Source organism: Arachis ipaensis, chromosome B03 (assembly GCF_000816755.2).
Source record: "Arachis ipaensis cultivar K30076 chromosome B03, Araip1.1, whole genome shotgun sequence".
Taxonomy (NCBI): domain Eukaryota; kingdom Viridiplantae; phylum Streptophyta; class Magnoliopsida; order Fabales; family Fabaceae; genus Arachis; species Arachis ipaensis.
This window is the reverse complement of record NC_029787.2, coordinates 116,214,135-116,229,378: the sequence shown is the minus strand read 5'-3', so window position 1 is coordinate 116,229,378 and position 15,244 is coordinate 116,214,135. Positions and strand designations below refer to the sequence as shown.

At 28.2% G+C, this 15,244-nt stretch overlaps 1 long non-coding RNA gene across 1 annotated transcript; it reads right to left on the bottom strand.

The window, feature by feature from the left end:
- Positions 810-9,609, bottom strand: LOC110269804. The gene is made up of 3 exons (XR_002358562.1): positions 9,537-9,609; positions 9,304-9,460; positions 810-982 (listed from the first exon to the last, which is right to left on the bottom strand). It is a non-coding gene; the product is annotated as an uncharacterized LOC110269804 (long non-coding RNA).

The window sequence follows — 15,244 nt, the reverse complement described above, 5'->3', positions numbered from 1 at the left end:
ATTCCAAAAAAAAGAATACAAAAAAAAAGTCTGACCCAAAAACTAATAAATAAAAAGTTAAAAACCCCAAAAAAATACAAAGAAACATATTCTAAGATAATTAACAATAATATTTATTCTTTTTCATCAACCTCTAATTAAATTTTTAAAATTTAACCCTAAACGTTAAATAATTTATCTTTCTTTATCAATCTTTAATTAAATTCTAAAACTCAACCCTAAAATCTAAATACTAAGTCATAAGCCATAAATAATAAAATATATATTACAAGGATTAACTTTTAAATCTTAAACTATAAATAATAAATTCTTAACTCCAAATACATGATGCATATCCTACTCTACTATATACCATTAATCTTATTTCATTATCAAACAACTCTAAACTATATACTCTAACTCCTAAATATTAAAGCTCAAACACTTAGACTAAGCACCTTAAATCATAATGTATCACCCTACCACACAAAACTTTACACCTAGGATGTAAAACAGAGGTGACAAGGCGCTACGACTTCTAAAAGTAAATATATATATATATATATATAGTGAAAAAGATTTATTATTAGGATTCTTTGAAGAAAAGTTAAAATCGAAAATGGTAAAATGAAAAACACAACACTCGCGCTACATAAATGAAAAACGGAAAGATAAGAGAAGCTAATATAGATATAACCGAAAGAGAGCTCCAAGGAACAAATATCAAAACTCAGGACTCGGCTCGCGAAGACAAATTAAACCGACTTAAGCACATAAGTATATAACATATATATAAGAGAACCCAAAATAAGCCCAAGATACAGAGTTACAGAACCTATTTCTCCAAAATAACTTCTAAGAGGAAGTTAATACATCAGTACATAAGTAGTGGAGATAAAAGTATCTACATATATACATATATTCAAAATAAAGTTCCAAAGACAAAGATCTCTGCTATCAGAAGCTTTCAGTATGCCTCAGCGAGGTGTCTCACGTCCTGCATCTGAAAACCACAAAATATGTATGGGATGAGAACCGGAGATTCTCAGCATGGTAACGATGCCCACATAACTAACATATAAGGTCCCGGAAAAGCCGAAGGCAATCCTAGAACTTCCGACAATAGATTCAAACTTAAAACCAACATTTTAAACCATAAACAGAGTGAGGTATCTAAGGATTCCTGGTTCTATCTAACTTCCTAACTTAACCCATAAGCTCTTCATCTCTTTCTCCAATCCTCCAAAACACCAATGCACAAACAGACAAAGCAGACAAGGCAAGCACAAGTAGACATTCAAACACAGCAAATATAGCAAATAAGCATAGATATTCAAGTAAGCAAACCCAAGTAGTGAAAACCAAACAAGTTACATAAATGCATATGATGCATGCCTTTCCTACTGGCCGTGAGCTCACGTGTTGGTTACTTTGTCAGAGCCCGACACATCCGGTAGCTAACCCGGATATCGTCCTCTTGAAAACCGGTGGGCAGTACACCACCAAGAACCCCACCTGGCGGGCGGTACACCACCACGAACCCCACCATTGTGAGCGGTACACCACCACGAACCTCGCAAGATCTTCAATTGGAAAAACAACACACACATGTGGGCGGTAAACCACCACGAACCTCACACAACATTCTCTTTTAAAAACATGTGGGCGGTACACTACTACGAACCCCACATACATTCTCTTTCTTTTAAAAACATGTGGGCGGTACACCACCATGAACCCCACATACGTCTCGACAATGGGCAAGCGGTAAACCACCATGAACTTTGCCAAGTCAAGCTCAAAACAATTTCATATTTAAACCTCTTTCTCAACATTTCACCAACCTTTTATCAGCAAGTATTACAACAGTACATTCTCAAAAATATTTGATAATAATATAGGAATCTTTTCTTAAGATCCATACCCAAGGTAGTTACCAAAATAACACCGGCAGCCTAATTTCAATTCTATTTTTAAAATTCTAAATGAATTTGGAATTGTACAAACTTTATGTCCAGGCAACCATCTCAGATTAAACTTTCTAATAAACTAAAAATCATCATTTTCTGATCAATCTAGCCTCGGGAATAGAAGAAAAACCGTGCCTGCTCTGCAGTGCTTAAAAACCAGAAAAACAGCAGCAGTGTGTAATATTCAATATTCTATATAAAATTTAAATTAATTCCAACCACCTTCAAAATTAATATGGTTAAATTTAACTTATCCAATTTTCTTTTTCAATTGATTCCAGGTCAATATCATTTTTAATAAAGAAGTTACATCATTTGAAAGTTAGATAGAAATAATTCAAAATCTATTTTAGAAATCAAGCAGCTTAGTATCTTTCAACTTGTATAACTTTTACTAAAAAACTTCAACTAGGCTAAAATTTGATTTAAAAACTCCTAACTTATATAGCAACAAGTGTGTCTTAGTTTCAACCCAATTTCTATTCAATTCTAAGAGTTACAAGCATTAAAAGTTGATGCATAACTTGCTGAAAACTTGTTCTTTCTGGCCTTGATCACCAATTTTTAAAAATTCACAACTCCCAATCCTTAACTCCTAAAATTCTAAAATTTTAGAGCAATAAACCAAGTTAATCAATTTTAAAACAAAATTAGTTTCACTCCAAAACTCAGCTCGTAGGAGTCGCAACAAAACAAACAAGTTACTGCCATGTTTGAACTTCTCTGATGCAGGACAGATTTATCAACTTAAATTTAAAAATTCTCCATAAATTGTACATTTAACAAAAATGCCTCAAATTTTCTAGTCCAATTCCCTATATTTCGAAGTTTAATCCAGACTTGGTCCCATGCAATTCCTATGATCACAGAATTAGTTATAACTTTTCAAAGTTTCTGACTTCGTTTAAAAGTAATGCCGAAAATCAAATTTTATAATTCAACTTTGAAAAATCATAACTAATTCTCTAGTTAATACGAAACATTTAAAATTGAATATTGATAACTATACTTGTTGTAGTTCGCTTAGCTTTTAGTCTCATCTAATTTTAATCACTATTAAGATGTCAGTTCACTTTCAAAGTTGTCGTTTCATTTCAAAACTTCAGATTTTCAACAAGTAGTTTAGTATTTCAAAATTCAACCCCTTTAATACTTCTCAAAATCAATTCCAAATCAACTACCAATCAAATTCATCGCCATCACAATACATCAATAACCATCTCAACAACAACAATCCAATATAATCATCAAAATTCAGAAATTCTCAACAATTGGTCATCAAATAATCCCCAATCCACATAATCAATCAATATCACTAATCTGAAGGATTACCGTGTGTTCATAACACGCAGTGGAAGAAAAGAAAGTAATCCTTAAAGATCTATTTTGTGTTTAAACTTTATTCCAATAATATATAGATCAGATCTAAATACCTGAGTACGCTAGTAAAAATCCTTTTTCTCCTTCGATGGTACGAAGGTACTATGCGTATCCACACCGAGACCAACCTTTCCTGTCAACTCTTTGACCAATGGATATCTTATCTAAATTGAGAACCTCTTTGCAACCTTTTGCACGCCATAAAATTCTTCTCCAAGAATTAGGCTCACATACATTTATGTGTACAGAGGTAAAAGAATAAAACTCTTGTTATTCTCTCTATTTTCACTACTCTTAGCATACATATATATAGTATGAGATTTGTTATTGATTTTAAATTTGAATCTCAATTCAAATTTAAATCATACCTTGAAATTCCAAATCTGACTCCTTCAAATTTCATTAATCATATCATAATTCAATTTGAAACAGAATCAATTAGGATCTCATCCAAATTTAGAATTCAAGTTTACAAATAGAATAACTAATTATTCTCAAATCTCATTTAATATTCTGAATTATCATACTATTATTATATTCTTGATGCTAGCAAAGAATATAATAATGTTCCATTTGAATCAATATAATTATTTATTTGATCAAATCAAAATAATAATTAAATAATTCTATAGCAAAGATTAGAACACTCGTTAGTGTGTGACCCCATAGGTTCAATACTAAGCGGGTAGTAAATTAGTCATATTAAATTTACTAATCAAGGTTGGCGTCTAGCAACACTCCTCAACGATTCGATAGTATGAAGTAATATATTTTTACTAAGAACCTCAGAAGAACAAAGTATAATTCCTTCCATCTTTCTAACTCTTGGTTAACCCTTAGAGTATGGTTTAATTATCAAACTCTAACTTGTTACCATTATTATAATGAACTGTGAATGACCTAAGAAACTCATTTTTTCATTCATTCAATCCCCTTGGCCAATGTTTTATTCATCTCAGTCATTATAATCATAGAGCTCAAACTCTTTACCGAGAGTTGACGGATTCCTTATTGACTAATCATTAATTCTACAAGCATTTAAATCATACCCAATATCCATTCAACTAGCACCCTAGGGTATTAGGTGTCCGGAATCAAAGTATAATAAATACATTGTTAATTACTATGACAGTCGCAGGTCAAAGGAAACTCTATTACTATGTTCATCTTGAGAATATCCTATTGACAAATATACGGTAATTATAACCATTAGAAATTCTCAGAGTGAGTCAGTTTAATGGTCATATCTCTATATGCACCATCTATATATATAATTTAATAAATGAGATCTATTAATTTTCATCCAATGAAGACCATTATATATATATTGATCTTTCTAGATTATTGATGTCCTTTTTAATAATTCTATGACCAAGAACAATTTAGATTAAATTATAAAATATTCATCTCTCAATATTGTGATCACTATCACAATGATAAATCTCTAAATTTAATCAATGACGTTATTATATTAATATTTTAATATAATAACAATAACAAATTATTTGACACGTGATTGATTAGATTGTAGTCATACTACTTATTCCCAACAATCTCCCACTTGCACGAGAGCCAATCATGATAGATTGGATCTTGGGCATACTATTATCACAATAATCTTCCACTTGTACTAGAACCAATCAATCATGTGTATAATTTTTCAATGCACATTTGTATTTATCAAAACTCTTTTGACCTTAAACACCTTTGCTCTTGAGCATGTTTGCTTGACCTTTTTAAAAATACATCTAGTGCATAATAAATATCACGTTTTCTCAAAACATGAAATCTCCCACTACAATAGTGCATAATTTTATTTTAAGAACAATCCTTATTGAACATAGTTATAAAAAAATCTAAGTAACCATTAGATCTATCTTTATAGAATTGTATCATTATACAAATAGGCTACTTTTTCAAAAAGTTAGTTTGACGATCAAACCTTTTATACTTTCAGGAGAAAGTATATCCTCTATTGAGTGGTATACAATTCTAATAAAAGTAATTGTACTCCCACTCTTTCTTTAAGATGGAATCCCTTTTCTAAAAAGGAGTTTAACCTCTTATCACAGACATTTTGTCATAAAAAGAGTGATAAAAATAATCTCATTATTTTTTTAGGGTAACCAATAAATCTTATTTATTGGACCTAATATCAATTCTATTATTGTGCAATCTCTTAACACATATAAGACATCTCCAAACTCTAATATTCTTGAGTTTCAGCTTATGCCTTTTTCATATCTCATATGGATAAAAAGATTGATTTAATGAGAAATTTATTAATTTAGTAATATTTCTAAAATGTAGTCCAGATATTTAACAAATAATGATACTCAACTAAATCAAATTTCATATTTTTAACCATGATAGGATACATAGAGTACTAATATTTGTGTATTGAGAGAATCTCATTCTCTATTCAATAGAATATCAATTAGATAATTAGATATTTTACTTTAAGCTCTTATAATAAAAATACTCAATATCTTTATTACTGGTCAAACCAACCCTTAAGAGCAATTTTTGATTCGCATCCTCAATACTCATATTGAGTTTTTCAAAAGATCACGAACCTTAATCATATTATGGTCATTTATAAATTGTTTGTAACAAAATAAATCTCCAAAAATACTTGCAAAAACAAATCTCGCTAAAGTCATTTGCCTAATGGCATTCCAACTTCTAAAGTTATTTAATTCAAAATATATCGTCCAATACTCCCACTAATTTAAAAAAGAAATTTTGATAGTCATACTATCTTACTTTGAGCACCAGATCTTCTCAAGATGTTCAATAATAAATAGTGGAAAAATGCTTATGAAATTAGAACTCATGGTTGTTAAAACAACCCATATTGTAGTAAAATAATATTTTAAATACTTTACAAGTTCTAACAGTTCATAACCAATTTTATTTGAGGATATTACTTCAGTAGGATTTTCATCTCAGTGATAATCCTTTGAAAATATAATTCTCAAATTGTATTTAATATATTACTTTCAGGTATGTCACACAAAAGGTGGACATATTTAAAAAATTTAAAATATGAAAGTAAATTAAGAAATCTATATTTCTGACAAAATTATTTAGAATTGTGAATGAGTACCTTGATTGTCAAGTTGCTACTCATACCTATTCCAAATAAATATGATTAAATTGTATCACATACAATTATAATCCCAAATGGTTATTTGGTTGTCAAACAATTATTTAACTGAATTATATTTTATACCCCTAGGTTGTCTAGGTTCAAGTATAAAATTAATTCTTCTTATACATCACCATATGCATAAATAAATTCTATCTTTGAGTACAAATTTTCTGGTTGTCAGGTTGCTCCTTGTAAACAAGAGATAAATTTATTTTTGGCAAACTCCTAACTTTTAGGATTTATCTCAATTATTAGAGAATTTCTACCAGTATTTATGGATTAAATTTTATACTCCCAGGTTGTCTAGGTAAAAATATAAATTTAAATCTTTAATACATCAAATGTATACACTGGTTATTATCTTGAAAATAAAACTCCTGGTTGTCAGGCCGCTCTTTATAATCAAGAACATTAGAAAAAACTAATTTCTAAAATTATAGTGTTCAAAACACATCAATCAAATCAAAATTTGATTTTTCATGTACTAACGTTTAGCCTTAAAAATTATCAAAGCAAATTTGACTTTTATATATACACTTATATATATAAGAAACAAAAAAAAAAATCATAACCATAAAAATAATAATTTGATCACAATTAAATAATTAACATTCAAATAAATTAATTATTAATTTATTAGAAAACCATCTCAATAGAAATAAATACATCACATGCTTAAAAACAATTTGAATTAATTCTATTAATTCATAAACTTTAAGAAAATAGGAATAAAAATTTAAAGGTTTAATTACTCTGTTAATCCCTATAGTTTCGCAAAATTTTCAATTAGGTCCTATACTTTTTTTCCTTTTAATTGGGTCCCTGCACTAATTTTTTTTTTTCAATTAGGTCCCTCTTAGCAGTAATTGGCTTAATTTTATAGGGATCCAACTAAAAATAAAAAATTGGTACAGGGACCCAAATAAAAGGAAAAAAAAAGTGTAGGAACCCAATTAAAAAAAAAATTGGTGCAAGGGCTCAATTAAAAGGAAAAAAAGTACAAGGACCTAATTAAAAATTTTGCAAAACTAAAGGGACCAACAGAGGAATTAAACTAAATTTAAACACAAAAAAGCCAAAGCTCTGATACCACTGAAGGATTACCATGTGTTCATAATACGCAGCAGAAGAAAAAAAAGTAATCCTTAAAGATCTATTTTGTGCTTAAACTTTATTCCAATAATATATAGATCAGATCTAAATACCTGAGTACGCTAGTAAAAATCCTTTTTCTCCTTCGATGGTACGAAGGTACTATGTGTATCCACACCGAGACCAACCTTTCCTGTCAACTCTTTGACCAATGGATATCTTATCTAAATTGAGAACCTCTTTGCAACCTTTTGCACACCATAAAATTCTTCTCCAAGAATTAGGCTCACATACATTTATGTGTGTAGAGGTAAAAGAATAAAACTCTTGTTATTCTCTCTCTTTTCTCTACTCTTACATACATATATATAGTATGAGATTTGTTATTGAGCAATTCAAATTTAAAATCATACCTTGAAATTCTGAATCTGACTCCTTCAAATTTCATTAATCATATCATAATTCAATTTGAAATAGAATCAATTAGGATCTCATCCAAATTTAGAATTCAAGTTTACAAATAGAATAACTAATTATTCTCAAATCTCATTTAATATTCTGAATTATCATACTATTATAATATTCTTGGTGGTAGCAAAGAATATAATAATATTCCATTTGAATCAATATAATTATTTATTTGATCAAATCAAAATAATAATTAAATAATTCTACAGCAAAGATTAGAACACTCGTTAGTGTGTGACCCCATAGGTTCAATACTAAGCGGGTAGTAAATTAGTCATACTAAATTTACTAATCAAGATTGGCGTCTAGTAACACTCCTCAACGACCCGATAGTATGAAGTAATATATTTTTACTAAGAACCTCAGAAGAACAAAGTATAATTTCTTCCATCTTTCCAGCTCTTGGTTAACCCTTAGAGTATGGTTTAATTATCAAACTCTAACTTGTTACCATTATTATAATGAACTGTGAATGACCTAAGAAACTCATTTCTTCATTCATTCAATCCCCTTGACCAAGATTTTATTCATCTCAGTCATTATAATCAGAGAGCTCAAACTCTTTACCGAGAGTTGACGGATTTCTTATTGACTAATCATTAATTCTACAAGTATTTAAATCATACCTAATATCCATTCAACTAGCACCCTAGGGTATTAGGTGTCTGGAATCAAAGTATAATAAATACATTGTTAATTACTATGACAGTCGCAGGTCAAAGGAAACTCTATTACTATGTTCATCTTGAGAATATCTATTGACAAATATACGGTAATTATAACCATTAGAAATTCTCAGAGTGAGTCAATTCAATGGTCACATCTCTATATGTACCATCAATATATATAATTTAATAAATGAGATCTATTAATCTTCATCTAATGAAGACCATTATATATATATTGATCTTTCTAGACTATTAATGTCCTTTTTAATAATCCTATGACCAAGAACAATTTAGATTAAATTATAAAATATTCATCTCTCAATAATATTGTGATCACTATCACAATGATAAATCTCTAAATTTAATCAAGGACGTTATTATATTAACATTTTAATATAATAACAATAACAAATTATTTGACACGTGATTGATTGGATTGTGGTCATACTACTTATTCCCAACATAATCAACAATTCCCAATCCACATAATCAATCAATATCACTAATCAACAATTCAAATCTTATCTTACAGTCAACTAACCTACGTTTTCATGACACATTATATTTTAATTATGAGAAACCGAAACCATACCTTGGCCCATTCTCCGATAAACCCGGAACACCTCTCTTATATTTTACACCCCAAACTTTGAAATTCCTGCTTCTTTTCAAGCAAAACCCAGCCTCCAAGACTTTATCACAAGCTTCCCAAATTCTCAAATCGACTCCAGTCAACAACCAATTTTAATCTAACAACACATTTATCAACACAATCAATGTAAAGCTCACTAACTCAAAATTTTAAAAGGATTTGTGGGTGCTTACCTAACCCATAGCTCTAATGAGCTAAACTCGACAATACCCGCAAGTTAATTCCAACCTAAACACCAAAATTAAACAAAATTCAACATAGATTCTCATTGAATTTCGAAATTTGGGAAGGAGAATTCTGAAATTGAGAAGTGAGTTCCATACCTAATAAAAGACTGGGCTTTGTAGAGCTCGACGCTGCGGTCGCGTGGCTGCAAACGGATCGTCAATCGGAGCTTCGAATCAAAAGTTACGTGGATTTGAATTAATGCCAAGGGTTTGGGAACTCATAGGGGTGTTTATGGATCGGATCCGATCCGCATATCCGCGGTGTTTATCCGAATTCGATCCGAAATTTGCGGATATGGATCCAATTCGCAAGGCTTTCGGATCGGATCGGATCGGATCCGCACACTAATTAATAAAGAAATAAATAAGTAAATATTCTTTTATATTTTATTTCAACTAATAATGATCATATATGTTGTATTATTTTAATTTATTATTTAAGAGTAAACATATTTAAAAGAATAGAAAAAATGAATTTTATTGATATTTTTTTAATAAAAATAAGCTTTTAAAAATATTTTTGTATTTTGCGGATATATCCGATATCTGATCTGATTCGATCCGCAAATGTGCGGATCGGATCGGATCCAACCTTAAAAACTGCAGATATTGGATCCGATCCGATCCGATCCGCGTTTATCCCTAGAAACTCATGGTGTTCTTCCCCCTTTGGCTAGCTGCCCAGCGTGTTTTGCATGCTGAAATGGGAAGATATGAGCCTTAGCTCATATGTTAAGTGATTTGGTTGGGGCCACGGACTCGGTTTGGACCCGGTTCAACTGGTTTGGTCTGTTCGACCCAATCTTGGGCCAAATTTTTTGAAATTAGTGTCAAAATTTTCGTTTTAAAGAGCTCTATCCTATTTTAATGTAATATTCACATTTTTAATTTTCTAAATTAAAATTTAATTTATTGACTAATTATTTACTAATTTTGGGAGTTTTACACATAATATGTATATCATAATACTATAAATTATATAAACAATTAATTCTATATTCTAATCCTACATTAAATTATAAATCATAAATNATATTTTATCTTCTTCTATCTAACTCAAAGTCATAAAAATAAATAAAAAAAACGATTATTTACAAAAAATGAGCCATATTTAAAAGTTATATTCTTTTTCTTTGTTTAGGGACCTTTTTTTTTAAGTGGTAAGTCAAAGTATGGATCTGTATTTAAAAAATCTTTCTTGTGCCTACAAAAAGTGTAAAGAAGAAAAATAATTATATCTTTTTTTGGTGATTATAGATCAAACTATAAGTAAAAACGTTAAGATAAACTTAAAGTAATTTCTGAATTTGTACCGAGTAAAAATCTTTAGCAATTCCTCATACATCTCCTTATCAATAAATTCTTGAGCCTTGAAGAACTACAAAATTTAGAAATCAATAAAATATACCATATACTAATACAAATTTCATTATATTTGAATGACAATTTAATAATAAAAAAATAAAACCTGTAAAATTGAAATTTTTTATTTGAGATTGGATTTTCTACCTATGCACAATAAAATAAGTCATTAAACCCTCTGTAGAGCATTCAAATCTATAATTATCCGATATTACCTCTATTTTGTGCCTTTTTTAATCTATAATAAGGTACCTGCAATGTTCTTCTAATCTTCTTTACTAACATGAGTTAGTTCCGCTTATGTGAGTTTGTTGCTGGAAAAAGAAAAATGTTTAATTTATTATCACTGGTTTAAAATTATTTTTTGCAACTTTATTCAATATGGGAAACATAATCTCCGTTACAATTTCAGAGTAATCTTTTAATATTTTAGGCATAAACTCTTTCCATTTATTTAATGGAACATGAAGAATATAGAAAGGAGATAGATAATAGGCATATCAATAACATTCTGATTACGATGATTGCATTACCTTGTATGTTGTTGGAACACTATTTCTTTTTTTATCATCTTCTAGAATTGGGTCTTGTCTGTTTTAACCGTTCCTTTTCAACCAATAGAATAAATTTGAAGGGAATGAACCTATTAGATAACATATGATTATGATTACTAACATAGAAATAGAAGTATGTAACGGTTTAGGGTTTAGGGTTTAGGGTTTAGGGTTTAGGGTCCATATTTAAAAGTCATAATTTTTTTTGTATAAAGTTCTCTGTTGCATCAGTTGTCTTATAGCATTTTTTAGTTAATTATCTTATATAGGGTATGACGATTTTTGCCTTTGGCTAAATTTTTTAGTTTGTATGTTTTATTTCATGTTTTTTAAATGTTTAGATATTACTGGACAAAATAATACAATACATAACGATAATATTGGTTCATATTTTATTTGTTCTATTACTTCTAATAATTTTTATTTTGTATGCTTTCGCCTAGAGTTATCATTTTAATTTTTACTATTTATTTTATTTCTTAAAATGTATTTTATTTAATCATTTTATGTTATCATATTTGTGTGAATTATAATAAAATAATTCAACAAAATATAAAATTTTTTAAATTAATTTTTTTTCGTTTTCACTTAAGTTTCCATATTTTTCATTATGATTGGCAAATAAATATTTTAAGTATTATATTGATTTTTATAAAATTTTTTGTGTATAGATTTTAATTTTTTTTTTGTTAGGCATTGGCACTCTTTTTTTTATAATTGGTTCTTGTAATAATCTTAAATAAATAAATTTTTTAATATCAATTATTCTCACACTTAATGTTTACTATGAATACATTAATATGCTAACATATAAGAATAAAATAATAATTTTTTTATAAATTTATTTACCTATTAAAATTATGTCACAATACTAAATATATATAAAAAAAAAGTAGAATACTAATCAGTTATATTTTTTTTACGTCTATTATTTTGATCAGTTCTATTTCCATGAATTTCTGATAGTATGTAAAAAAACACATTAAAAAAATTATAAAATTGTTCATTGAATTAAGTTTGTACAGTATCAGTGATATTTGAGAGGTTACTTTATAAGAAACAAATTATAAAAAATTAAATTGATTGGAAGTAATAGAATACGTAGAATACCCATTAATATCATAATTATCCAAACTCTGAATAACTAAAAAAAATAGATAGTGACCGTAAAATATAAATACATGATAGGTTTATATTCAAAACACTCTTTATCTTCATACATAGTTTCAATTGATAAAAAATATTTTTTTTATTTTATATTTAATTTTTTAAACAATCTTTAAGTACATATTCTTTCAAAATTATTAATTTATATTTGTATTATATCGCTTCACTATATCAAACACTATTCTTTCTCTTACTATATATTGTTCTATATACATATACATGTCATTGTCTCATCGTCACTCTTATATTACCTTGTTTTCATTTCTCATTTTTTTCTTCTCCTCCCACATCCTCTTCATCCAATCGTTATTAATTATTACCAAGTATCATCATCGCAACTTTTACTCTTGTCTATCATTTTGATTTATAACTATCTTTTGTGTTAACTTTTATGAGTTATTGAAGTTTTTCTAAAAGAATTAAGACATAAAGCATTTAAAATTTTTCGAAATTATCAAAATTTGATGTCAGTAATCCTAAAATACAATATCAAAATATATTATTTTCAACCAAAATAATAAAAAATAGTACATAATTGTAAATTTTTTAACTAATAATTATAAATTTAATTTGCAGTTTAATATAGTGCCTTAAGACAGAAGACAGCCATTATTATCCACATTTGACTGCTATTTTATAAGTTTCATATTTATTTTATTGTGCACATCAATTAAACTATACTTTATTATTTCATTTTACATGTTTTGAAATAACGCCGTCGTATTATAAGGTTGAGATTAATTTTCATAATCTAATACGAATCTTCTTATTATTTTGTTCGTCATTTGAATACTATCCATAAAAAATAGTCAGTTAAGTGAAACACTATATAAAGAGAGACAGAAAACTTTTAGATTTATTGTTCTAGTTTTCTTCTTAAACCTCACTTAATATACTCAAATTTAATAGCTTTGATGGTGGTGATTCTTTGCAATTAGTTAAAAAGTTTCAACTTTCTCTTTCTCTTTTTAACTCTCCTTATGATTTTGAACAAATTTAATTTTATTAATAAAAAATTAATTTTTAAGTTTAGAATATGTTTAACTTTCTATATATAATAAAGATCTTTTAAATTATCTAATGCATAAAAGATTACAACTTTTCATGTATCTTGAAAGTTAAAAATTAAAGTTAAATTATATTAGTTTTTTTATTAAGTACAAAAATAAACATTAAGTGTAAATGATGTTAGTTCTTTTATTAAGGTAGAAAAACTTCATGAAAGGGTAATATTAAGTTTCATGTTTTTATATATGAGAACATGTACCATTTATTATATTATATATAATCTTCGTACCATATAACAAAAGGTGAAAATCTATAAAGCCAATATAAAGAGTTGATCAAGACTTTAGTTTCTAATTTTTTTGGACTATATTTATCCTCTAACAAACTATTTCATAAAACAAATTATAAAGACAAAATAATCATAAAATTTATTTTGAAAAATCTAATAACTTCACACTAAAATAAAAATAATTTTATTATTCCTATAACCATGATAACACATCACCCAATAAAAAAAAAGAAAATACTACTTGTACAACAAAATTCAGTCTTTATTCATCTTTTAAATCTAATATTTTATTATTTTAATTTTTTAATTAATCATATTTCCTATTTTTAAGGAACTACTTTTATTTTGAATACTTATCACCGTGAAATTTGTAACCATTTGCAATACATTAATTTTTTGCAAACCAAACCATAAAACTCGTAACAACTTTTCGTGTGCTAATTTTTAAAAAATTAATGAAGTTTTCAAAATCAATTAAACTCACTTCAATTATTTTTTTTAATTCAAAACATTTAAAACTTATGTCAAAAATACATCTAAAATTAAATAGACAATATAAACACATTCAAAATTATGTATTAACACATCTAAATTATTGTCATTGTAGTTCTAAATTACATATTGAACACAGAAAAAATTAAACTCAAATACACATCCAAAATTATAAGAATGCATTCTAAATATTTTATCAACACATCCAAAACTCATGTAAAAAAACTTATATATGTACATAAGAACATAATGAACAACATAAACACATCCAAAATTAAGTATTGACACATCCAAATTAGGTTAACATTACAACTCCCAAATCAAACATATGAGTGAAAAAAAAATTATAATCACAAATACATTTAAAAAAAACACATACACTTCCAATATTATACATAAATTTTAAAAAATAGAACTTTTTATTAAGCCAAAAAAAGGGATAATATATCTTCATGAATGAACTCAACCAAATTTTTTTAGAATTTTGCAAGCAGAACTACCAGAGATAGAAGGAGTGCGACGTGGGGGAGGAGACATGGAGAGGCGCGGGAGAATGGGGCAGTTGTGCATGGCGCGAGGGAGGAGATCAGGGATGGGGAGGAGCCGATCAATGGAGGAGGCGCGGGGTGTGCGTAGGGAAAGTGTGCGTCGCGGGGAGGAGCGCATCGCCGAAGAAGGAGATTGTCGCATAGGAGGAGTTAAGCCCCACTTTGGTCCCTGAGATTGACGAGTTGCACCGATTTAGTCCTCCAGATCCCAATTGCACCAAATTAGTCCCCCAG